General features: G+C 46.0%; 1 long non-coding RNA gene across 1 annotated transcript; it reads right to left on the bottom strand.

Moving 5' to 3' along the window:
• Window positions 1–342: 342 nt before the first annotated feature.
• LOC114596616 (uncharacterized) lies at window positions 343–23499 on the bottom strand. The gene is made up of 2 exons (XR_003706576.2): window positions 23242–23499; window positions 343–441 (listed from the first exon to the last, which is right to left on the bottom strand). It is a non-coding gene; the product is annotated as an uncharacterized LOC114596616 (long non-coding RNA).
• Between the last annotated feature and the right edge of the window lie 1010 nt (window positions 23500–24509).

Here is a 24509-nt window from a genome sequence, read left to right as displayed (position 1 = left end):
CAACTCTGTTCTCTAGATCAGTGTTTCCCAACCTTGTGCCTCCAGCTGTTTTTGGACTACAATTCCCATCATCCCTTGCCACTGGTCTTGCTAGTCAGGGATGATGGGAGTTGTAGTTCAAAAACAGCTGGAGGCACAAGGTTGGGAAACACTGCTCTAGATCACTTATGCGCTCAGATGCCTGATTGTCCACTGGGCCCTTTGCGGGGTGGGCTTGGAAGGGGCAGGCTGAAGGGTTTTGACATCCCTGCATGGCTGCAGTGATTCCCTTGAGTAACTCACATATTCCTTGGTCTTCTTCAGGAGGTCGGAAAGATCTCGTAGCGCTTCTTACCCTTTTCCCCCACGACAACAGCTGTCAGTTGATGCTTCCGTTGGTCCTCACTGGATCCTTTGGGTGCGCTGCCAGCGGTATGTGACACTGTAGAACATGTTGAGATGCTGAGGGGAGAAGAGGAATAGTGGGGGGTTTTGAGGCTTTGTGTAAATAGCAGCTTCTCTTCTCTGTAAGAAAGGTTTGAAATGTCACATGAATTATGGGGCTGAAAGGTTTGAAATGTCACATGAATTACGGTGCTGAAGGAGACTCTTGAGAGTCCCATGGACTGCAAGAAGATCAAACCTCTCCATTCTGAAGGAAATCAGCCCTGAGTGCTCACTGGAAGGACAGATCGTGAAGCTGAGGCTCCAAAACTTTGGCCACCTCATGAGAAGAGAAGACTCCCTGGAAAAGACCCTGATGTTGGGAAAGATGGAGGGCACAAGGAGAAGGGGACGACGGAGGACGAGGTGGTTGGACAGTGTTCTCGAAGCTACCAGTATGAGTTTGACCAAACTGCGGGATGCAGTGGAAGACACAAGTGCCTGGTGTGCTCTGGTCCAGGGGGTCACGAAGAGTCGGACACAACTAAACGACTAAACAACAACAACAACAATAATAATTTGTTATTTATACCCCGCCCATCTGGCTGAAGTGTTGGGGGGCAGTGGCAGGGCATAAGGGGCAGTGGCTGGCACATTCCTATTTGGGCTCAGGTGGCAAAATGGGATAGGGCACCCCTATAAATGCTGGAATTTTGAAGGGGGTCCAGAAACTGACTGGAAGCCAGTTCCCCTAAACAGCACAGACATTCATTAGAGGGCTTCAATAGTAACCAATTCCAAGTGATCTTTCGGAAGCAGGTTTCTGATGTGGAGGGAATTATATCTAGTCTGAATCAGGTTGCAGTCTTGAACTTTTTTTCAGTTGGATTTGTTTTTTAAAGGCAATATTGATTTAAGGGCAACTGAAATACTTATCCAACTGTAAAAAAATTATTGTAGGAAGAGGAGGGGAAAGTGGTGTGTGTGTTTTAAGGCAGTGCCACAGATCTGGTACACTTGCTGTGTGGCTGAGGCAGGGAAGACCTTAGTTCAGACATGAGGAATTAACTTATTGCCTGGCCTTAGTCAGGATGTTTCCTCTGAAACTCAGTGTCCCTCGTGGGTTAATAATATTGGCTTGATTTAGCATATTGTAGTAAGGGTCACTGAGAAAATGCACAGAATGCAAAGCAATTTGAGTACCTAGGACAAGTGCTATAAAAGCAAGTGATGATATTAAATCTGTCAGAATCTCTACATTAAAACTTATGAATTATTGGATGATTTTATCTCACAAACGCCAGTCAAAAATGCAGAGGTAGACTTAGTCCTGGCCTCAGATCCACATGACTGGATTTGCATTACAGCATTGCTGTGCTGCTCTCGCTACAGACAGGCAGGCAGACAGTGGGTCAGATACTAATGTGACCCTAAGCCCCTGCCCCAAAGAGCTGCCAATCTGAAAAGACAGCATGCAAATGAAGGGTGGCATACAGAATACTACAAAAGATCAGTGAAGCAGGAAGTGATGGTTAGATTATATTTTGCATAAAACTCTTTTTTTTTTTTTGTTAAACAATCAGATAAAATGAAGTTAACTCTTATCTGACAGTAGAGCCTAATTAGAACAGTTGTCAATCACACTTTTCTCCCAAGAAACATTTCTAGTAAGCCAGAATTTGGTTTCATGGCCATTGCAGTTGAATATGAAAAACCTGTTTTCCGCAACAGCCTGAAGACATAAGGTAATGTAAGGTAAAGAATGTTTGATGAACACAGGAAAAAGTGGCTAATGACTTATAGGAGATGGGGACAAAAAGAAAGGTCACTGTCCAGCTCAGAGTCAGGAATGCTTAAACCCATGCAAATAAAACAAGCTCTGTCTTAGAAACATAGTATCATAGAACGGAGTTGGAAAGGACCCCAAGGGTCATCTAGTCCAATCCCCCGCAATGCAGGAATCTCAGCTAAAGCATCCATGACAGGTGGCCACCCAACCTCTGCTTAAAAACCTCCAAGGAAGAAGAGTCCACAACCTCCCGAGGGAGTCAGATCCACCGTCCAACAACTCTTACCATCAGAAACTTTTCCCTGATGTTTAGTTGGGAATCTCCTCTCTCGTAACTTGAAGCGACTAGTTTGGGTCTTACCCTCCAGAGGAGGGGAAAACAAGCTTGCTCCCTCTTCCATGTGACAGCCCTTGAGATATTTTAAGATGGTTTTCATATTTCCTCTCACCAACCTAGTGGTAACAGAGTAAATAATGTAAGGAGGGAGCTGTGGCCCAGGAAAAAGAGATAGTAAGGGAACACCTAGCTACTTCAAATAAATTCAGATCTCCAGGGCCTGATGAGCTGCATCCTAGTGTCCTAAAGGACCTCGTGGAAGCAATCTCAGAGCCTTTGTCTATGATCTTTGAGAATTCTTAGAGAACAGATGAGGACCCTGCAGACTAGAGGTGGGCAAATATTGCCCCCATCTTCAAAAAGGAAGACCCAGGTAACTACCAACCAGTGAGCTTGATATTGATACCAGGAAAGGTCCTAGAACAGATAATTCAACAGTAGGTCTGTGAGCATTTAGAAAAGGATACTGTGATTACTAAAACCCAGCATGCGTTTCTCAAAAATAAGACATGCCAGACCAATATGGTATTTTTTTTTTTTAATGGAATTGCAAACTTGGTGGATCAGAGAAATGCTGTGGACATAGTGTATCTTGATTTAAGCAACGCTTTTGACAAAGTCCCCCATGATATTTTTGCAAGGAAGCTGGTAAAATGTGGGTTGAACGAGGCAACTGTTAGGTGGATTTGTAGCTGGTTGGTAGACCAAACCCAAAGAGTATTCATTAATGGTTCCTCACCATCCTGGGGATAAGTGACAAGTGGGGTGCTGCTGGGCCCGTTGTTGTTCAACGTCTTCAAAAACGGCTTGGATGAAGGAACTGAGGGGATGCTCATCAAATTTGCAGGTGACACCAAACTGGGAAGGGTAGCTACATATTCAGAATTCAAAATGACCTGTTGCATCACACTGTTGACTCATGTTAAGCTTGTGGTCCACCAAGACCCCTAGATCCTTTTCACATGTACTGCTAGAAGCCAGGTGTCCCCCATCTTATGTATGTGCATCTGGTTCTTCCTAAAGGTAAAGGTAAAGGTACCCCTGCCCGTACGGGCCAGTCTTGACAGACTCTGGGGTTGTGCGCTCATCTCACTCTATAGGCCGGGAGCCAGCGCTGTCCGCAGACACTTCCGGGTCACGTGGCCAGCGTGACAAGCTGCATCTGGCGAGCCAGCGCAGCACACGGAACGCCGTTTACCTTCCCGCTGGTAAGCGGTCCCTATTTATCTACTTGCACCCGAAGGTGCTTTCAAGCTGCTAGGTTGGCAGGCGCTAGGACCGAGCGACGGGAGCGCACCCCGCCGCGGGGATTCGAACCGCCAACCTTTCGATCAGGAAGTCCTAGGCGCTGAGGCTTTAACCCACAGTGCCACCCGCGTCCCCTGGTTCTTCCTACCTAAGTGCAAAACTATTTGTCTCTATTGAAATTCATCTTGTTAGCTTGGACCCAGTTCTCCAATCTGTTATGGTCACTTTGAATTCTGATTCTCTCTCCTGCAGCATTAGCTATGACTTCCAGTTTGATGTCATCTGCAAATTTGATGAGTGTCCACTCAGTTCCTTCATTCAGTAAAGATATTGAAGAACAACAGGCCCAGGACAGAACCCTGAGGCACCCCACTCGTCACTATTTCCCAGGATGACGAGGCTTGACTATGGCTAGGGAGATGTAGCTTGCAGGTGTTAGCCTGGAGTTTAAAAGAAATGTTAAAACAACTACTATTTTTTTTAAAAAATGACAATGGAACACCTCGTGTTTTAAAAAAATATAGAAAATCAAATTTAATGGCAGTAATATCTTTGAAATGTCTATAATATTGCGAACAAGCTATGCTGTGTGTATGCTTGAAACTTTAGAAGAAGAAAACTAGAAATACCCCCCTTTTCTAGTTTCAAAAGATAGAGGAGAATCTTAACGACAGCATTTTCACAACGGCAGAGGGTACAGCAGCAAAAAGGAGGAAACGCTTTGTTGAGAAATGCTTCTTTTCCCAGGCAGCTGCTGAGCAGAGCTAGAAAAGACCAAAGGCACTTAATCATTTCAATGACAGTAAGCTCTTTGTTGCTTTATTTATTTACAAGTTTCAATTATTAATAGTGTGTGTTCCACAACTCTGTTTCTTCTCAAGCACATAGCAAAGTCTCTTTTGCTCTTCTTTTGCTTTGTGTTTTGCTTTTTTAGCTTTTTTGTTTTTTTGCATATGTGCAGGGTTGAAGGATGGATTGATGCTTGTGTTTCCTTGAACATTTCCCTGCAAAAGTGTGCCACTTTAGGGTGAGAACATTAAATGCTGTGCACTGTTTGGTGGAGCTAGCTTCTGAGGAAGACTTGGTTGGAACTCCACTATACAGTGGTGCCCCGCAAGACGAATGCCTCGCAAGACGGAAAACCCGCTAGACGAAAGGGTTTTCCGTTTTGGAGGCGCTTCGCAAGACGAATTTCCCTATGGGCTTGCTTCGCAAGACGAAAATGTCTTGCGAGTCTTGTCATTTCCCCCCCCCCCCGCTTCCCCCCCTTTTTCAAAGCCGCTAAGCCGCTAATAGCCTTTTAGCAGCTTAGCCGCTAATCCTTTAATAGCCACTAAGCCGCTAAATCGCTAATAGCGCTAATCCTCTTAGCCGCTAATGGGGTTGCTTCGCAAGACGAAAAAACCGCTAGACGAAGAGAATCGCGGAATGGATTCTTTTCGTCTTGCGAGGCACCACTGTACTGATAATTCCCAAAAGACAGCCAATGAGCATCTTACGTTGAACACACTGTCAGAGTGAGGATCTTTTTGTAGTCAAAATAGGACCATTGGCTCACAAGAGGGAGCCCCAAAGTATGTAGAACTACACAATTACACAGCATCTCCTGACTGAAGGGAAAAACTCTAATAGCTGGTGAGAGGGATCTCCACTCAAAACAACCCAGTGGGGACTGAGCTTGTTCAGTGGGTTGGAGAAAGACAGTGGAAACTGAGGCAGGGGGATGAAATTGGGTTCCTTGGAATATCCATATTCAGCAGGAGGAAACATTGTTTGGTACACCATGGGTCTCCAGAAATTCCATTTTAAACTTATCTTGATTATAGAAATGTAGTCACAGATGTTTCAAGGCTGCACTTGGACTACTGCAACGTGCCCTACATGGGGCTACTTTTGAAGGTGACCTGGAAACTGCAACTAATCCAGAATGCGGCAGCTAGACTGGTGACTGGGTGTGGCTGCCAGTCCTGAAAGACTTACATTGGCTCCCAGTACATTTCTGAGCACAATTCAAAGTGTTGGTGCTGCCCTTTAGAGCCCTAAACGGCCTTGGCCCAGTATACCTGAAGGAGCGTCTCCGCCCCCATCGTTCAGCCCGGACACTGAGGTTCAGCTCCAAGGGCCTTCTGGCGGTTCCCTCACTGCGAGAAGCGAGGTTACAAGGAACCAGGCAGAGGGCCTTCTCAGTAGTGGTGCCCACCCTGTGGAACGCCCTCCCATCAGATGTCAAGGAAATAAACAACTATCTGACTTTTTGAAGACATCTGAAGGCAGCCCTGTTTAGGGAAGTTTTTAATGGTTGAAGTTTTATTCTGTTTTTAATGTTCTGTTGAAAGCCACCCAGAGTGGCTGGGGAAACCCAGCCAGATAGGCAGGGTAGAAATAATAAATTATTATTGTTATTATTATTATTACTACTTAAAAGCTTCATTCCACTCCTGTGGCAGGAAGGTGCGGGAATAGTTAATGGAGCATGGCCGTGGAGTTTATAAGCCCACATCATGTTCTCTTTGGTCACTTTTGGTCTTCCCACTCTAGTTTTCAATCCAGGATTTCCAGACACCTAAAGGATGAGGAGCATTTTGTTTGTTTGTCCACAGATTGATCGAGTTGAACAGGTTATTTCACCTACTCTTTACTGGAGGCCAGAAACAGTAAGGATTTCAGCGCAGGTGTCGCATTAACTGGTCACATTTTGAGCAGGAATTTGCAGGAAAAGTTAGTATGGGAGAAGTGAGCAAGTGACCTCCCAATGGGACCACTGAAGCTAAGGGGCCTTTCTGGAAGCCAGCTTCGTTGGCTTGGAGGACGTATCCTGGATATAGAACACTCTTGAGGCTAACCTATCTCATTTGCCAAGAGTTGTGGGGCCCAGAGAGGCAGTGGAGAAAGAGCTCCCTACTCACTGGTCAAGGGGATCCAGGCCTTGTAGCTTTGCCTTCTCATTCCCCTGGACGTGGACAGGATTTGGCATACACAAGGGAGTCATTCAAGAATAGCTTCCCACTCTGCTTTCATTTTGTCTGCAGAAATGTGACCCTAATTCAAACTCCTTTTACGTGTCTCATTTTTACTTACGTTAGCTTGATAGTTTTTTTGTTTATCCCAGCTTCTCATTTCTCTAGCCTTAACTTCAGTCCATCTCATTTGCTCATGAGCTTGTGGTTTTGTTTTAAAAAGCAATTATTAATGTTCTCACACAATTCCAGGCACAATCTGTGAATATACGCCATTTTGCCAGTGGTGGACTTTGGGCTCTCAAATTTCAAGTGTTCGGTGTGGCACTAAAATTTGGCACACCCATTCTACAGCATTTTTGTGGCACCCCTGCAGCTGATCCACTTGCACTACACTGAAACCCTCTTTGACTTTGCCTAATATACACATTTTTTCCAGTTATTTCCCCCAATACATTACATTTTTGTAGATTGTTTCCTCTAATATTCACATTTTTGCGCACTTTCCCCCCTCAGCAGAGCATGAGACTTATGTGTTTGAGCCCCATGTTGGGCCAAACAATTCCTGCATTGCAGAGGGTTGTACTAGATTATCATCCGGTTCCCTTCCAACTCTACAATTATATGATTCTAATGTGCACATTTTTGTATGGTTTTTTTGGGGGGTGGGGTGGGGTTAGACAACTGCAGTACAGAATTTGGAGAAGTGTGAATTTTGAGTGAAAGGTGGGTTTTGGTTTGTATATTGGTTCAGAAAGTGTGTTAGGTAGCTTTGAATTAAAAAGTGAACCCCCATTCTAATTTACATGCAAGAATCGAGAGCTGTAGTTATACCATCCCACAGAGTTCCATGCTTTCTTCTATTATTGGGGACAAAACTATGCAATCCGTTTATCTGAAGAAAGCAAGTCTAAGTGCAGTTGCAGAGCTGCATTTATCTGATCTCTGTGTTTGTTATGCAACCTTGAAGCTGAAATTTAACAATTTGTTTTTACTCTTGTGTCTAGGTTTGGGGGCCAGTTATTGATCTGTGACAGTACTTTACCCCCTGACCCTTAGATATGAGGTTTTGTTTTTTGTTTGACTTGGGAACAGCATCTTGTAAAAGACCTTGCCGAAGGCTTTTCAAACTTTAAATACATTTTAATCAGCCAGTGCTTCTGTATCCAATACTTTATTGACACATTCAAACTATACTGCTGAAACTATTTTAAGCTCCATTATGATGGTAATTTGAAAATATTGACTCTGTTGTATCTTTGTGTGTCTCCCCACCCCCACGCTTTAAAGGTCTTTAATTTACTCTTTCTTTCTTAATCTTCCCTTTCTTGGACTGTGGAGAATTCCTTGAAAGATAATACAAGCAACCCACAAACCTCCCCTGCCATTACAGAATACAGTGGTACCTCGGGTTAAGTAATTAATTCGTTCCGGAGGTCCGTTCTTAACCTGAAACTGTTCTTAACCTGAAGCACCACTTTAGCTAATGGGGTCTCCCGCTGCTGCCGCGCCGCCGGAGCAGCAATTTCTGCTCTCATCCTGAAGCAAAGTTCTTAACCCGAGGTACTATTACTGGGTTAGCGGAGTCTGTAACCTGAAGCGTATGTAACCTGAAGCATATGTAACCCAAGGTACCACTATACACAGAATAGAGGTACTGACTGCAATAGATACTGGCATACCCATTTAAATGAGTCAGTTCTAGCATCAGACCTCAACCACCAATTTTATGGTAGGGGACCTAAGGAGGAGGCAAGAAAGTCAATGTATGCCCTTTTACACTGAGTATGGTTTCTATGGAAAAGGGACTAAGATATGGTTACCAGATTTTTTTCAATGAATCTGGGGACACTTTTTTTTTTTTTTTTTTTGAAGCTGAGTAGCAACAGGGAGTCAGTAGTGGGGATGGTGAGGCAAAAGACCCTGGGCCCAAGCATGCATGCATATTGTATAAAGGTGCAAAGCCCTTTTTTCGCACCCTGTGAAACATAAATGCGCAGAGTTAAAAAAAACCTGGGCAATGGCCGCCTGCCCACAACTCCTAAGCCTCCCCCGATCAGTCGAAACAAAAGGGGAAGGGGGCAGGAGATCGCACAAGACACATCTTATGCGCACAAGACACATCAAATGGGGACTTCCGGTGAGGCAAAATGGCGGGCGCCATGACAGCGAGCAGCTCCTGAGGCCAGTCAGAGCCAACTACGCTACCAGGCTGGCTCCGGGCTGCTGAGGCTGCTGCTGCCACGTTTCCCGGGGACAGATATGCAAATCTGGGGATATTCCGGGGACGGAATTTGTCCGGGGACAGATTTGCAAATCCGGGGACTGTCCCCAGGAACCGGGGATGTCTGATAACCCTAAATTAAAGGTTAAACAGCAATAAAATAAAATGATATGCAGTGCAGACCCTCCAAGTGTCCCTATTTTCCAGGGACAGCCCTGATTTAGAGAAGCCATCCCAATTTCTGATTTATCCTGGAATGTCCCGCTTCCAGGCATTTACCCAGGGTTGCATTTCCATTGGGAAAATCGGGGCACAGTATTCACTAACAGGCTCTGGTACTTCAAATATATGGCAATACAGTGGTACCTCGGGTCACATACGCTTCAGGTTACAGACGCCTCAGGTTACAGACTCCACTAACCCAGGAATAGTACCTTGGGTTAAGAACTTTGCTTCAGGATGAGAACAGAAACCGTGCGGCGGTGGCACAGCGGGAGTGGGAGGCCCCATTAGCTAAAGTGGTGCTTCAGGTTAAGAGTGGACCTCCGGAACAAATTAAGTACATAGCCAGAGATACCACTGTATTATATTAAGTGTTAATAAAATTAAATGCAGGTGCCAGGTCCTTCTCTGTCATTCCAATGGCTTCACACTCAATGGCCAGAACAATGGCCAGGGTTTTGCTTCTTTGTGAGAAGTGGAATAGAATTCACCCTGCATTGCTTTCCTGATGTTGCCATTCATCAGTAGACCTAGGGCAAGAGTTCCATTTTGGAAGGCCTTCTTGGAAGATTGCTGTGGGTGAGATCAGAAACAGCCTTTCGTGTCGTCACCCAGTCGTGTGGAACACCCTGCTGATAGAGATTCAGCGGGCGCCTTCTGTGCCAACTTTTAAACCCCTGCTGAAAACTTTTCTATTCCATCAGGCCAAGTACACCCCCCCCCCACAATGGCCTGTGGGTATTTGTTTTTAACTAATTTTTGCTTTTACGGTAACTTGTTTTTAACTTTGTCTGACTCTGTTTTCATATTGTTGTAAACTGCTGTGATATCTATTTTTTTATAAATAAATAAAGTTAAAGAGCTGGGGAATTGTCACAAGGGAGAAGGATTTCTCCATATTTGGGGGATGGGGTCTTATCAGTACAAACAGTGGTATTTGCCTCTTTCTCCTTCCTTTTAAAATGTGGCTTGGCCACAGATGCAAACACCAGACATGTATATCGCCATATTGTGGATGATGATTGGTATCTTGATGAGACAGGGCTGTGCCCACAATAGCCTCTCGAACATCCAGATAGTGCCTAGAAATTCTGAGGGCCTGGCCCTTAAAATGGTTAATTCTGTTTATTCCATAAATTGGTAGTTTCGCATTCCTGTTACTCCAAGATACAAGTGTTTGGGAATTGTAAGCTTCTAGATAGCTTCCTAGGCAAGCTGATAACTCCCTACTGCAAGTGTCAATGTGTGAGATTGGCAGAAGCTTATCTGTGTTGATTTCCTGCCAAGTCTCTGTTAGCCTTTCTCTGTTTGGTGGAAAATCCAAACAGCAGAAGTGAACTACATTGGTGGGAAATGGATGGGAAACCCAAATACCGGATGGTGTTTTGACTTTGGTGGGAAACTGGTGTGTTGCCTAAACACCAAATTTGGCTTGTGTAACCTGAATAATAGCAGGTGCTTTACTGAAGAGTATATAAGCCCTCATAGCACACCTGCTTAATGGGAAGCCCACTTAGCCTTTGGCCAACATTAGGGCCGCACTTTGTCCGTCAGGAGTCCTTATACATTGTTACCCAAAGGGAGCTCTCTGGCCAAAATTGTCAGTTTGGGCCTTGCTTTTATTCTCTCTATCTTCATCCTATGAATTAATTTGTTAAAGAGCAAAGGTATTCTTTATCTGAATCCAAAAGCGCCATTTCCCCTCTGTAAATGCAACATGTTCCTGCTTTTAGAAGCAGAGTAGTCACCCATGATGCTCCATTATTGATAATGCTTTGAATAAGGCCCTGTTGAGGGAACTAGGTGGTGGCCATGTTCTCAAAAATATGTAGAACTCCTCCTGCTCCTTGTAAAACTCAGCGAAATTGCGACCCCAGTTTCCTGGCCTCCGTATAGGTCCATAGAAGTGAGTTGGCATTTTGGGTGCAGTAGAAATTATCAGGGCTAGGAACTATTGGCACAGCCTGTCCTCTCCTTTAGAGCACAAGTAGTCTCTGTGAGTGCCCTGAAATGGGTGTACATTTCAGCAAATGACATCAGCATGTTGTGCTGTGCATGTGAGCTTCACCGGGGATGAATTAAACAGTCTATCACAGTTCCTGAGGTAAGGCCAGGAGAGGGACAGAAAATGAGTCAACTGAGCCAGATTGGGAATTCCTTTGAATTCACATGGGAAAAGGCGTATCATTTAGGGCTAAGATCATGGCCACTGGTCCCATCACCTCCTGCCAAATAGAAGGGGAAGAAATGGAGGCAGTGAGAGAATTTACTTTCTTGGGCTCCATGATCACTGCAGATGGTGACAGCAGCCACGAAATTAAAAGACACCTGCTTCTTGGGAGAAAAGTGATGACAAACCTAGACAGCATCTTAAATAGCAGAGACATCACCTTGCCGACAAAGTTAAAGCTATGGTTTTCCCAGTAGTGATGTATGGAAGTGAGAGCTGGACCATAAAGAAGGCTGATCGCTGAAGAATTGATGCTTTTGAATTATGGTGCTGGAGGAGACTCTTGAGAGTCCCATGGACTGCAAGAAGATCAAACCTATCCATTCTGAAGGAAATCAGCCCTGAGTGCTCACTGGATGGACAGATCCTGAACAGAGCCGTCTTTCCCATACGGCTTAGTGGTTCGTTGCGCCACGGCGCCGGCCTCTCAGGGGCGCCCCAGCGAGTGGGGGACCTGCACGGCTTTGCTGGCTCCCTCCCCTTTCCCTGCACGCATGCCAACTGCGCCCCATCAAACATATGGCTGGCAGGCATGCAGCTTCCTTCCCAAGCCTCCGTGGGAGGAGAACGATCCCCACAGAGGCTTAGGTTGGAAGCTGCACCCCACTAACTATATGGCTGGCGGGCTCGCAGCTTCCCTCTCAAGCCTCTGCGGGGATTGCTCTCCCACAGCGGCATGGGGGAGAGTTGCATGCACACACGCCATGGCTGGCAGTGCGCAGCTTCCGCCCCCCCCACTATCCATGGTAATTTGGGGGCACTGAGTGGATATTTGCACCCGGCGCTGCATCTGCTAAAGACGGCCCTGGTCCTGAAGCTGAGGCTTCAATACTTTGGCCACCTCATAAGAAGAGAAAACGTCCTGGAAAAGACTCTGAAGATGGAGGGCACAAGGAGAAGGGGACGACAGAAGACGAGATGGCTAGACAGTGTTCTCGAAGCTACCAGCATGAGTTTGACCAAACTGTGGGAGGCAGTGGAAGACAGGAGTGCCTGGTGTGCTCTGGTCCATGGGTTCACGAAGAGTCAGACACGGCTAAACGACTAAACAACAATATTTTGAAGAGCAAAAAAGAGGACACTTTTGCCGACTACTACTTTCAACAATGGATCACTATTATGACTCTACCCATGAAAAAGAGGACATATGGCAACCCTTTTTAAATGACAATTAAAAGTTCAGGAAAGGGTTTTAGATTCTTTACAGTTGGGACCCCAACATAACTCCCAAGTCTACATCTTACTTTGCAAATCTTTCATGGTGATGCTTCTTTAAACTAAGGAACGACTTCAATAAAAGGTAATGGGACCCCTGACTGTTAGGTCTAGTCGCGGACGACTCTGGGATTGTGGCACTCATCTTGCTTTACTGGCCGAGGGAGCCGGCATACAGCTTCTGGGTCATGTGGCCAGCATGACTAAGCCGCTTCTGGTGAAACCAGAGCAGCATATGGAAACGCCGTTTACCTTCCCGCCGGAGCAGTACCTATTTATCTACTTGCACTTGGACGTGCTTTCAAACTGCTAGGTTGGCAGGAGCAGGGACCGAGCACCAGGAGCTCACCTCGTCGCGGGGATTCGAACCACCGATCTTCTGATCGGCAAGTCCTAGGCTCTGTGGTTTAACCCACAGCGCCACGCGAGTCCTAACTTCAATAGTGATGCTGTAATTCCCTACCAAACTCAAATATTTGATTAGGGGACAAAATCTATATTTGTTTCCCCCCCAAAGCCAGTGCTACTTTATGTACTGTTTACACCATGAGGAGTGAAGGGAAAGGATAGCAGCGGGGGGAACTTCCTTGAAAGTTTCTAGTCAGATCAACATACGTATGCCAGCATCTCGCCTACCACAAATTCAGTTTGGATCAATCTCTTTTGAGTACATATCTACAGTGGCACAGATGGAAAGACAGAAAGAGTGCAACATTCTTTTGTAGTTATATACCCATGCAAATCGTTAGTTGTTACTGAACTCCAACAGTGAACTCCCAAGGACACAACAGCCAGCTCTAAAAGCTGTTGATGTGGGGGAGCTTCTGGTTTCTATAGTTGGTCCCCTTTAAGTGTTGCTGAAGTATTGTTTTTTCCCTGCAATTTGCTGCAAGAAGAAATAACACCGAAATTCTTAATATAAGCACTTGATATAAAACTACAGTACTCAGCCACGACCTTAGCCATGGCCAAGATCTTCCTATAAAGTTTATTCATGAATGAGCCCCATTTAGCAAAAGTTCTCAGCCATGCTAGTTAAGATTTGCTCTATATAGGTTCCTTCCACTTTTGATTGGGACATAGCCTCTCTTAAGTGCCCTGGTGTCATTTTTTGTTCCCGCAAAGCCACTTCCGAGATGAGGAGGAGGTGGGGTTGTGGCCTTCATGCCCCTCCCCACACTTGCGGGCGCTGGCTTCAGCCCCCACGATAACAGGGAATCCTCGGACGCGTCATTCCCAGAGCCAGCCAATCAGCTGGCTCGGGGGCGTGGCCTCGCCTACTTAGGTCTGGCGCGGCCGAGGGTCTCCCTCTTTCCCGTGCCGCAGCCGACCTAGTTTTCCCTCCCCTCCCACCCGTTAGGTAGGCTATATGACATTGCTATGGACTTCGGTTGGCCGCCGTCAAGGGGCCTGGTAGGAATTTTCCCAATTGGCAGATTGGCACCAGCCACTTGGTTTTCACCTACCTCGTAGCAAACCGTCACAACTCCACGGTATTGGCGGTTAGGCATTGGTGGGGTACTGTAGTATTGTTATGCAGATGAAGGGGAGGAAGATAGCGCCATCACCTTCCCCCGAATCAAAGGGTAGTCCGGTAAAGGATTCCGGGGGGCGTGGCCTTGCCCTAAGCCTATGGAGGTGTGGGCCCACGGCACACCCCCGCGCAGTGACCCCAGGGGGAGGTCCTAGTTGATGTGCCTCAGCAGGACTCCCCCTACTGGTGGTTAACCCTCACCGGCCTTCAAGCATGCAGCCTGAAGCCGGTTAGCTGGTAGGACCAATGCCTAAGGCCAATACCGCTCAATTCCTGTAATCAATTCCTGCTTGCCATGTCTTTCTCAAAGGATACTCAAGGCAGCTATTCCAACAAGAACTATATGTTAACCACTCTGGACACTTGAAATCACAGTACAAGTACCATATTATTTATTCACCATAATGTAAAGCCAATCGACTGAAGGTCATGTTTTAAAAAACAAAAGTACCACTACAAAGTCAACAAATACATTGCAAAAAATGCAAAATCCTGCTGATGTGAGCAATCTCTGAAAAGGGTATTTATATGTAAACTTGACTCCTGTGTGAGTAGGAAAATCAAAATGGCAGGGGCAGGGAGCAACAACTTAAACTCCAGTTTCTTCCAGCTCAGTGTTCACATTCTTGCCACAGTGTGGCTTAAGTTTCCCTCACAACTCCTTGATCACCTTCCATGAAGAAAGGGAATGCAATGAGGGCCGGGTGCATTGTTTGGGGCAGAAGGGAAAGCCGAGATAGGTGGGTGGGTGCCCCAAGAAACACGGCAGGGAAAGAGGAAGCAGACCTGGAATGATTCAGTGTGTGTCTTCACAGAGGTTCAGAGGAGGACAAAGGATACAAATGAATGAACAATAGATTCAGGGTAATGATGGATGAATCAGGGAACTAGGCAGAGGACCTTCTTGGTAGTGGTGCCTGCCCTATGGAACACCCTCCCATCAGATGTTAAGGAAATAAACAACTGCAGTGGTACCTCGGGTTACAGACACTTCAGGTTACAGACACTTCAGGTTACAGACTCCGCTAACCCGGAAGTAGTACCTCAGGTTAAGAACTTCAGGATGAGAATAGAAATTGTGCGGTGGCGGCAGCAGCGGGAGGCCCCATTAGCTAAAGTGGTGCTTCAGGTTAAGAACAGTTTCAGGTAAAGAACAGACCTCCCGAACGAATTAAGTTCTTAACCCGAGGTACCACTGTACCTGACTTTTAGAAAACATCTGAAGGTTTCGAGAAGTTTTTAATGTTTGATGTTTTATCATGTTTTTAACATTCTATTGGGAGCTGCCCAGAGTAGCGGGGTATAAATAAATTATTATTATTATTATTATTATTATTATTATTATTATTATTATTATTGCTTCTCCTCTTCCTCAACAGTTTGCTCTATGTATAGATATAGACATAGATCAGCATGGAAATTCTAAGCATTTTTGTGCATATTTTTATACATTTTAAAGTGGGGGAATGGACAGAGAAGTGTGAATTTCAAAGGCTATCTATGTTTTTATTTGTGTATTGGGTTGGGGAATGTAAATTAGGCCCTATCTGCAATATACATTCAAATCCCAATGGCCATCTGTCATGGATGCTTTAGTTGTGATTCCTGCATTGCAGGGGATTGGACTAAATGTCCTTTGAGGTCTACAATTCTGTATGATTCCATCATACCACTGCTGCTGTTCATATGTTGCTGCCGTTCAAGTGAACCAGCATGTGTGAACTAGCCGTACAGCTAAGTGTACAAATTATTATTATTATTAAAATGTATTTATTAACTGCTTATTTAATGATCTATTTTGATGTATACTTTTGAGTCCCTTTAGGAATTCTGGCTACAGTCTTAAGTAAACTAACTTGGAAGCATATCTCTCTAAATTAGTGGGGTTTACTTCTAAGTACACATGGTTAGTATCAGTTTGTTCCTCTTATATACTAAGCTTGTGAGTTAGGTATGCATTGCATGCTAATAAAATTACGAAATTATAGTGATACTGAAACTGTGTTCATAAAATTAATGCAAATGTTCATTGGTTTAGTTTAATTGTTGTCAAATATTTGGCTTAATCATACTCCTGCCTATTGGGAGTCTTAAAACAAAAAGATGTTCATATCTTGAACAGATCACATTTCTTCTTTGGGCAGGGGGAGATAATTGGCAGTAAAACAATTAAATATTATTTACAGTATGACTGGAAGAATGTCAATAGTAGTATCACCTTCAAGAGGCTGGGGTGATATGCTCTTCCTTGCTTTGTCCTAATGAAAATGCCCATGCTCATCTCATACAGTGTTCATTTGCTTTTGCATGAGTAAGGTAGTCATTAATATTCATTATCTAACACATATTAATAAGGGTGCTTACACATGAATATTTATAAACTTAGCTTGTACTAAACCATTAAAAGGCATTATTCAACCATGCAATTTTGATGGAGACATGTTGGAGATAATGCGGTATTAAGACATGCATAATACGTTAAGATACTGTAAAAAAGGTAAAGGTACCCCTGCCCGTACGGGCCAGTCTTGCCAGACTCTAGGGCAGTGTTTCCCAACCTTTTTTGGGCAAAGGCACACTTGTGTCATGAAAAAAATCTTGAGGCACACCACCATGCCAGATGGGGAAAGGTCACTTTTTACTTATGTAAAAAAAAATAAAAAAATAGTAACAGCATAGAAGGTAATGGTAGATGACTGTTAGGGTCTCCCCCCAAATGCAGAATTCTATTAATATCTTCCTTAGCGAGCCGCGTTAACCCCTGTAATGCTTTCTATAGAGTAAGCATAGGGGACACTGGGGGATGTGGAACCAAGGGGGCAGTGGGCCAAAAGAGTTCGGGATCTACTGCTTTAAACAGAAATAAGAGCCAGTGGGTTCTTCCTTTTTTAAAGTATCGTTTCAGCGGGGACAGCAGTCCGGATTTCCAAAAAGCGGCGCTTTTTTGCGTCTGAGCAAAGAAGAGAGAGAGGGGAAAAAAGAGAGAGATTGATTTGTGGCTGCGCAAAGGGGGGAGGAGCCCAGGAGTAAAAGTAGGAAGGACGAAGGGAGGGGAAAGGAAAGTTAATAGAAGGAAAGGCGGGTGGGAGAGAAAGAGAAAGAAAGAGGGAAGGAAGGGGGGAAGAGAAGTGGAAAGGAGGGAGACCGAGGCGGGGGAGAAGCGTCTGGAGAGTTGCTCCGAAGTTTGGGGGGCCGCGGGGGTGGGCGCGTGTCCCAGGAGGCGAAGGCCAGCCCGGGCTGGGAGCCGCGCCGCGGCCCGGGGGCGGTAGGCGGACCGCGGCTCCTAGGATGTGGAAAGGGGACGGTGGCGCAGGGGGAGGAGACCCGCACGGCTAGGGCAGCGCGCAGGGGGAGGGGAGCGGGCCGGAGGCGGGCGAGGGGGGCCGCGATCCCGCACGCCGCGAACATGGCCTCCTTCCCCGCGGGCCCCGCCGAGCCCCCCGGCCGGGGAGGGCGGCGCGCCCCCGCCGCCGGAGGAGAGCAGAGGCAGGAGGAGGAGGACGAAGGCGCTGCCGAGGAGGCGCGCCAACTTCTGCCAACTTCGGCGCCCGCCCCGTCGCCGCAGGCTCCTCCCGGCCGAGAGCCAGAGGACGGCGGCGGAGCAGGAGGAGGAGGATCGGGTTTGGCGACGGCTGCTGCGTCCTCTCCAAGCGCGGGGCTGGCCTCCGCCGCGCCCGATCCTCCGCGCTCGCCCGCTTCTCAGCGGAGCAGGTCTCGTGCGGCTGCGAGGCGCTGCTGCAGGCGGGCGACCCCGGCCGGCTGGGCCGCTTCCTGGGCTCGCTGCCGCCCGACGCCGAGGCGCCGTGCGCCTCGCCCGCCTCCCTCCCACGGCACACCAGGCAACGTCTCGCGGCACAGTAGTGTGCCGCGGAACACCAGTTGGGAAACACTGCTCTAGGGTTGTGCGCCCATCTCACTCAAGAGGCCGGGGGCCAGCGCTGTCCGGAGACACTTCCGGGTCACGTGGCCAGCGTGACAAGCTGCATCTGGCGAGCCAGAGCCGCACACGGAAACGCCGTTTACCTTCCCGCCAGTAAGCGGTCCCTATTTATCTACTTGCACCCGGGGGTGCTTTCGAACTGCTAGGTTGGCAGGCGCTGGGACCGAACAACGGGAGCGCACCCCGCCGCGGGGATTCGAACTGCCGACCTTTCGATCAGCAAGCCCTAGGCTCTGAGGCTTTTACCCACAGCGCCACCTGCGTCCCTAAGATACTGTACTTCATTTTTATTTAGACTTGGTAAAACATGAAGATGTACCCCATAGTAAAAATAATAACAAGAACAACAACAGATGCTAGTAAGTTAAAAGGAGAAGATGGAGGGAACTTAAGAGGCCATATTTGCCTTTTAAAAATTATTATAATTTGTTACTCACTTGGAGTGAGTGAGTGAGAGCTGTCTTGGATGCATGTTCAAGTAGAAAACTATATCTCCCCAACACAGACCTTGCTGTCTATGGTCATGTCTACCCTGTAGACTGATTACTGCATTGCACAAAAATGTATTTATTTAAGGAATTTCTATGCTGCCATTCAGGGCAAAGCTCTCCCAAGGAGGCTTACAAATGTGTTGTTGTTGTTTAGTCGTTTAGTCGTGTCCGACTCTTCATGACCCCATGGACCAGAGCACACCAGGCACCTCTGTCCTCCACTACCACCCGCAGTTTGGTCAAACTCATGCTGGTAACCTCGAAAACACTATCCAACCATCTCGTCCTCTGTCGCCCCCTTCTCCTTGTGCCCTCCATCTTTCCCAGCATCAGTGTCTTCTCCAGGGAGTCTTCTCATGAGGTGGCCAAAGTACTGGAGCCTCAGCTTCACGATCTGTCCTTCCAGTGAGCACTCAGGGCTGATTTCCTTAAGAATGGAGAGGTTTGATCTTCTTGCAGTCCATGGGACTCTCAAGAGTCTCCTCCAGCACCATAATTCAAAAGCATCAATTCTTCGGCGATCAGCCTTCTTTATGGTCCAGCTCTCACTTCCATACATCACTACTGGGAAAACCATGGCTTTAACTATACGGACCTTTGTTGGCAAGGTGACGTCTCTACTTCTCAAGATGCTGTCTAGGCCTGTCATTGCCCTTCTCCCAAGAAGCAGGCGTCTTTTAATTTCGTGGCTGCTGTCACCATCTGCAGTGATCATGGAGCCCAAGAAAGTAAAATCTCTCACTGCCTCCATTTCTTCTCCTTCTATTTGCCAGGAGGTGATGGGCCCAGTGGCCATGATCTTCGTTTTTTTAGATTTGACTTACAAATGTAGTCTCTGAGAACTGGAAAGTCATCTAGTGGTCTTCTAGTCCAACACAGTGCGCTAAGTGCAGGATCTGTAATGTGGGGTGCAGCTAGAGAAGACCTGACAAATGGCAGTCCAGCCTCTGCTAGAAGACCTCTAGTGAGAGAGATCTTATCACCTTCCAAGACAATCTGTTCCAATGTCAGCTAGCTCTTACTGTTATGAAGTTTCTATGAACGTTACATGAAATCTGCTTCCTGCAATTTCCATTCATTAGCTGCAGAGGGGAAGGGCCACAACTTAGTGGTAGAGCATCTGTCTTGAATGTAGAAGGTCCCAGGTTCAACCCACGGCATCTCCAGGTAGGGCTGGGAGAGATGTCCTACAAGAAATGCTTGGATAGCCACCGCCCATCCATGTAGACAATACAGAGCTAGATTGACTGCTGGGTCTGACTCAGTACAAGACAGCTTCTTCCTGTGCTCCTAGTTCTAGTCCTGCTTGCTGGAGCAACAGAGAATGTCTACTCAGAAGAGCCTCCTGGATCAAGCCAATGGCCTGTTTCCAGCAACTGGCATTCAGAAACATATTTTATCTTCTATGCGAAAGGCCATCATATTTGAAGACGGCAATCATGCCTCCCCTTAATCTTCTCTTCTCCAAGCTAAGCGTACCTGACTCTTTCAAGCATTCCCCATAGGATGTGGCTTCCGAACCTGATTGCCCTCCTCTGGACACATTTTTTTACAGTACACACAAAGCAATCCAATCACCAAACTAAAAATGGCTGCAGTTTAAGAGCTTAGCACAGCACTCCTCGTAAAATACAGATTGAAACAAGTTTCCAAGGTCCAATTAAAGTTAACAAACTGGGGGCGTATGTACTTCCTTTGAGAGAGAATCCCAGAGATAAAGGAAAAGCACCTGTCTCTAGTGCCCACCAATCTCATGGACCTTGACAGTGGGCCAGCAAACAGAATCCTCGGTCCCAGGAAGGTTCATATGAGTGCAGGCCACATTGGAAAAGCTAGATGCCTATCAGCATCTATCAGCAGGTAAAGAGGAACCTTCCTTGTTAGCCTCCCACCCTGCTTAGACACCAATCGCTGTTATTAAGGTTTTAGCATTTTAACAAAAGCTGGACATGCTTAGGTTGGATTAGAGATGGAGAATTCTACATGTAGCACCTGCTTTCTGTTCCAGCTATGGCATAATCTTCCAATATTCCTCAGATGAAAATAGGGACCTTCTATTCTACATCAGTTTACACACACACCCCGGCACCCCATATACATCGATGGAATATGGAAAAAAGACAGGGCTGGCTGAGCGGCCCTAACCATGAGGCTTCCATCAGCCTGCCTTGGGTATCAGAGAAAGCACCCGCTCCGGGTGTTTACAAGGCGGCACTTCCATGCCAGCAACAGAGCCGATAAGCTCAGCAGCAGCAGCTGATGCCCCTTGCCCTCCTCTTCCTGCAAGTCCCAATGTGCCACCGGACTTTGGTAATCTTTGGTAGTATTGCACCTTGAGCACGGCCAAAGTTTGGTGTCCCCAAATGAATCTTCTCAGTGATGGCTCTTTTCAATTTTGCCCCCCTCAATCTGGCCCCCTATGCTGGGAAACCACCTGAACCACCCTAAATCCAGCACTGTATGCAAGGAGAGTGCCCCCCGCTTTTCCATTTGGGAACTGTTGGAAGATATGAAATCCAAAGTGTGCTTAAGCACTGTCTTGAACTGGTTACAAGCTAAATCCATGCTTAAAGCTTTTCTTGAAATGAAACCTGACTGAACATCCTTGCCAAATTACTCTGCATGATAAGAGGGCTCTGAAGGAAGAACCAATAACATCCAAAATACATCATTACTGAAACACCTGCTCCTTTTGCTGAAAAGGCAACGCCACTTCTTTCAAATAAACAGCTCGATATATATTTGCGAAATTATACTGTATGAACCACAATGTAATAGGACTCATAATTTGTATCTTTCTAGAATGAACCATAAAATGCCATGTTTTACTAACTACGAGACCCAATAATTTATCCTACTGATTGTACTTTGCTATATTACAGGGACTTCTGGAATAAACATAACATGTTACACATTTTTCCCCCTGGTTATCAGTTAGATTTATTAGAAATGAACACACCGAATGAATATTTAGAATGTTCCTGTTATGAGTATGCTAATGTTCCCAAAGTGAGAACTTCTATAAAGCTATGCTTCTCAAAAGAGAACTTAAAGAGGAGAAAAGCCCCTCATCCTAGCTTTTCTACTGTAAGATTAATAACACAGCAATCTGGCTTTTGATCTGCAATTGTATTATCTGTTGTTAATTTAACTCTAATTCACATCATTTATTCTCATTATCTTAGATACTTTTAATGCCACTCTAAGCATTTTCATTGTTAACATTGTGTTTTAACAGTATTAGGATTTGAATTTCAATCATGATTTCTGCTATAATGTAACTTGTACCCTAAATGAGAATAATTTTGCAAGACTGACTAGAGTTTAAAAAAAAAAGCCCCACAAAAAACCCTTAGGGTCTGTTTCACTAAATACATATTCATGCTCATGCATAATTAAAAATAACTTTTTTCCATTGTGAACTGCAACTCCATTTTATATCTGCTAAATGCACAAACATGTATCAAAAAATCCACCCTATGTCAGCCTGTTATAGAGTCTCCCAAAGCCAGTTTTGTGAAATTTAATAAAGTCAAGACAGTGGGCAGCTGGCAGCATACTGAAATAGAGACTCATATTTCAAGTTGGTTCTTTTACTCCTTAAAATACCCCCCCACCCATATATATCCCATTGTTCCTCCAAGGAACTCAAGGCAGTGCTCATGCTCCCCACCCAATGTCCTGCCACACCATCCATTTTATCTTCATGACAACTCTGTGAAGAAACATATGCTAAGTATGAGTGACTTCTTGTCCGGGACTGGCTGGACGAAGAGGAGTGGTGGGAGGCACCAGCTGAGGAACTCCCAGGGAAAACCCCAGAGGAGGAAGGCTCAGAGCCAGAGCGTTTGTGGTGGGACACCAAGGAGAGGTCAGAGGAAGAAGATTAGGAGGAGGGGCTGGATGCTGAAGGGCTAACAAGGTTTCGTGAGCAGGGCGAACCTGTGACAGGGAGCAGTTCAGACTCTGAGGCTGAAGCAGAGGGGGGAGGGTCAAGAGACTGCTGAAGCATCCTAGGATTCTTCCTCTCCAGCTGCAACAAGCTCTCCTCCCCATCTGGTCTCCAAGACCATGAAGACCAGAACAGAGAACAGAGCAGTTTGAGGCTGCTTGGGAAACATCTGGGAGAGGATGAGTCTTAGAAAGAGGAGAAGGCAGGGAGCTTCAGTCCTGGCAACTGCTCTATGGGGGGCAAAACCTACTGAGAAGTGTTGCTAAGTTGTATGCCATTTCCTTGAATAAAGAGTTGACTTGACAACTGACTCTGACTCTTCGTGTGGACCTGCATCTGATTCCAGCCCTGACATTTGTTCACAATCACCTGGTGAGCTTCATGGTGGACCAGGGATTAGAACCAAGTCTCCCCTTCACTAGTCCGCTACACTACCCCAGCCCAACGGCTATCATAAATATCCCGAGCTTTAGGTATCCGTTCCAGAAGTCCGTTCGACTTCCAAAACATTTGGAAAGCAAAGCACAGCCTCTGATTGGCTGCAGGAAGCTCCTGCAGCCAATAGGAAGCCACAGAAGCCCCATCAGATACTCGGCTTCCAAAGAACGTTCACAAACAGGAACACTCACTTCCAGGTTTGTGGCGTTTGGGAGCCAAAACATCCAAGTACCAAGGCGTTTGGGATCGAAGGCACAACTGTACTTGGCAAAGCATATCTTCACAGGATATCAGTACTCACCTCTCAAGTGATTTGCCCAAGGGTGTGTCGATGCTACCTATCCTCTTGGTCTCAGGAGCTGGCTCTGCCATCTGTATCTCTTGTGGAGTCACTTTTCAGAGTTCTGCTTCCGGGTTTTGTTGCTGGGAAGTGACCATGTCATTAAAGAGATCCTCACTTCCCTCATAATGTTCTTCAAAATGTTTGTAGAGCCATCACAAGGAACGGAGCTGTGGGGGATAAGGAAGAATGAGGAACAGAATCCTTTGTATCAGGGATGGGGAGCTTGTGGCCCTCCAGATGTTGGTGGACTCTAACCCTCATCAGCATGGTCAAAGATAATGGATCTGTAAAAGTCCAGCAACATCTGCATTCCTGCCTTATATGCTATTCTATGGAGATGTGGAAGGAAAAGAGCTTGCTGTCCCTTCATATTCTGGCAGCATTTCTTCAACAGGTGTCAATCTCAAAAAATGAAGCCGGGTATCACTTACACGCACACACACACACCCCAAATGACAAAGATTTGAGTTATCCTGAACCATGCAGGAATCAACAGCAATAAAGTCTCACTATTGAAAAAACTTGAGAGCCCCCTAATCAAAATACGCTATAAATTACTGGAAAATGATTTAGACATAAACATATCTCCTTTAAGCGAGAAAAAATGTTTTAAAAGAACATACAGAGCTCTAACCCTTTAGAGAAATTAATAAATCAATCTCTTTTAGCCTCTGACTGTTAAATTAATATCTTTACTAATTATCTCTTGCTAGGGAATCTTTGATCTTCTTTGGGTCAAGCTTAAGTTAAGGAGGGTCACAGCAGTGAATAATTCCTTTAACTGATGACAAATATCCATCAGAGTCATTGGAAAATTAGATTTTCCCCCTCTGCCAGCTGGACTACTTTTTTTTTTCTCACCAGGTAAGCACTCCTGACAGTAAGAGCTGTTCGACAGTGGAATTTGCTGCCAAGGAGTGTGGTGGAGTCTCCTTCTTTGGAGGTCTTTAAGCAGAGGCTTGACAACCATATGTCAGGAGTGCTCTGATGGTGTTTCCTGCTTGGCAGGGGGTTGGACTCGATGGCCCTTGTGGTCTCTTCCAACTCTATGATTCTATGATTCTATGATTCTATGATTCACTCCTCTCCATTCTCAAAGCTTACAAAATGAGGTACTGTCAGGTTGTGTCAAAATATATTACATCCTTACCCCCCTGTTGTAATGATGTACTCAGTGCATGGACCGTTTGATGAGCAGGCCTGTCAGGGTCTGCATGACAGAAGCA

This window comes from Podarcis muralis, chromosome 4 (genome assembly GCF_964188315.1).
Source record: "Podarcis muralis chromosome 4, rPodMur119.hap1.1, whole genome shotgun sequence".
Taxonomy (NCBI): domain Eukaryota; kingdom Metazoa; phylum Chordata; class Lepidosauria; order Squamata; family Lacertidae; genus Podarcis; species Podarcis muralis.
This window is presented reverse-complemented; position numbering and strand designations above follow the sequence as displayed.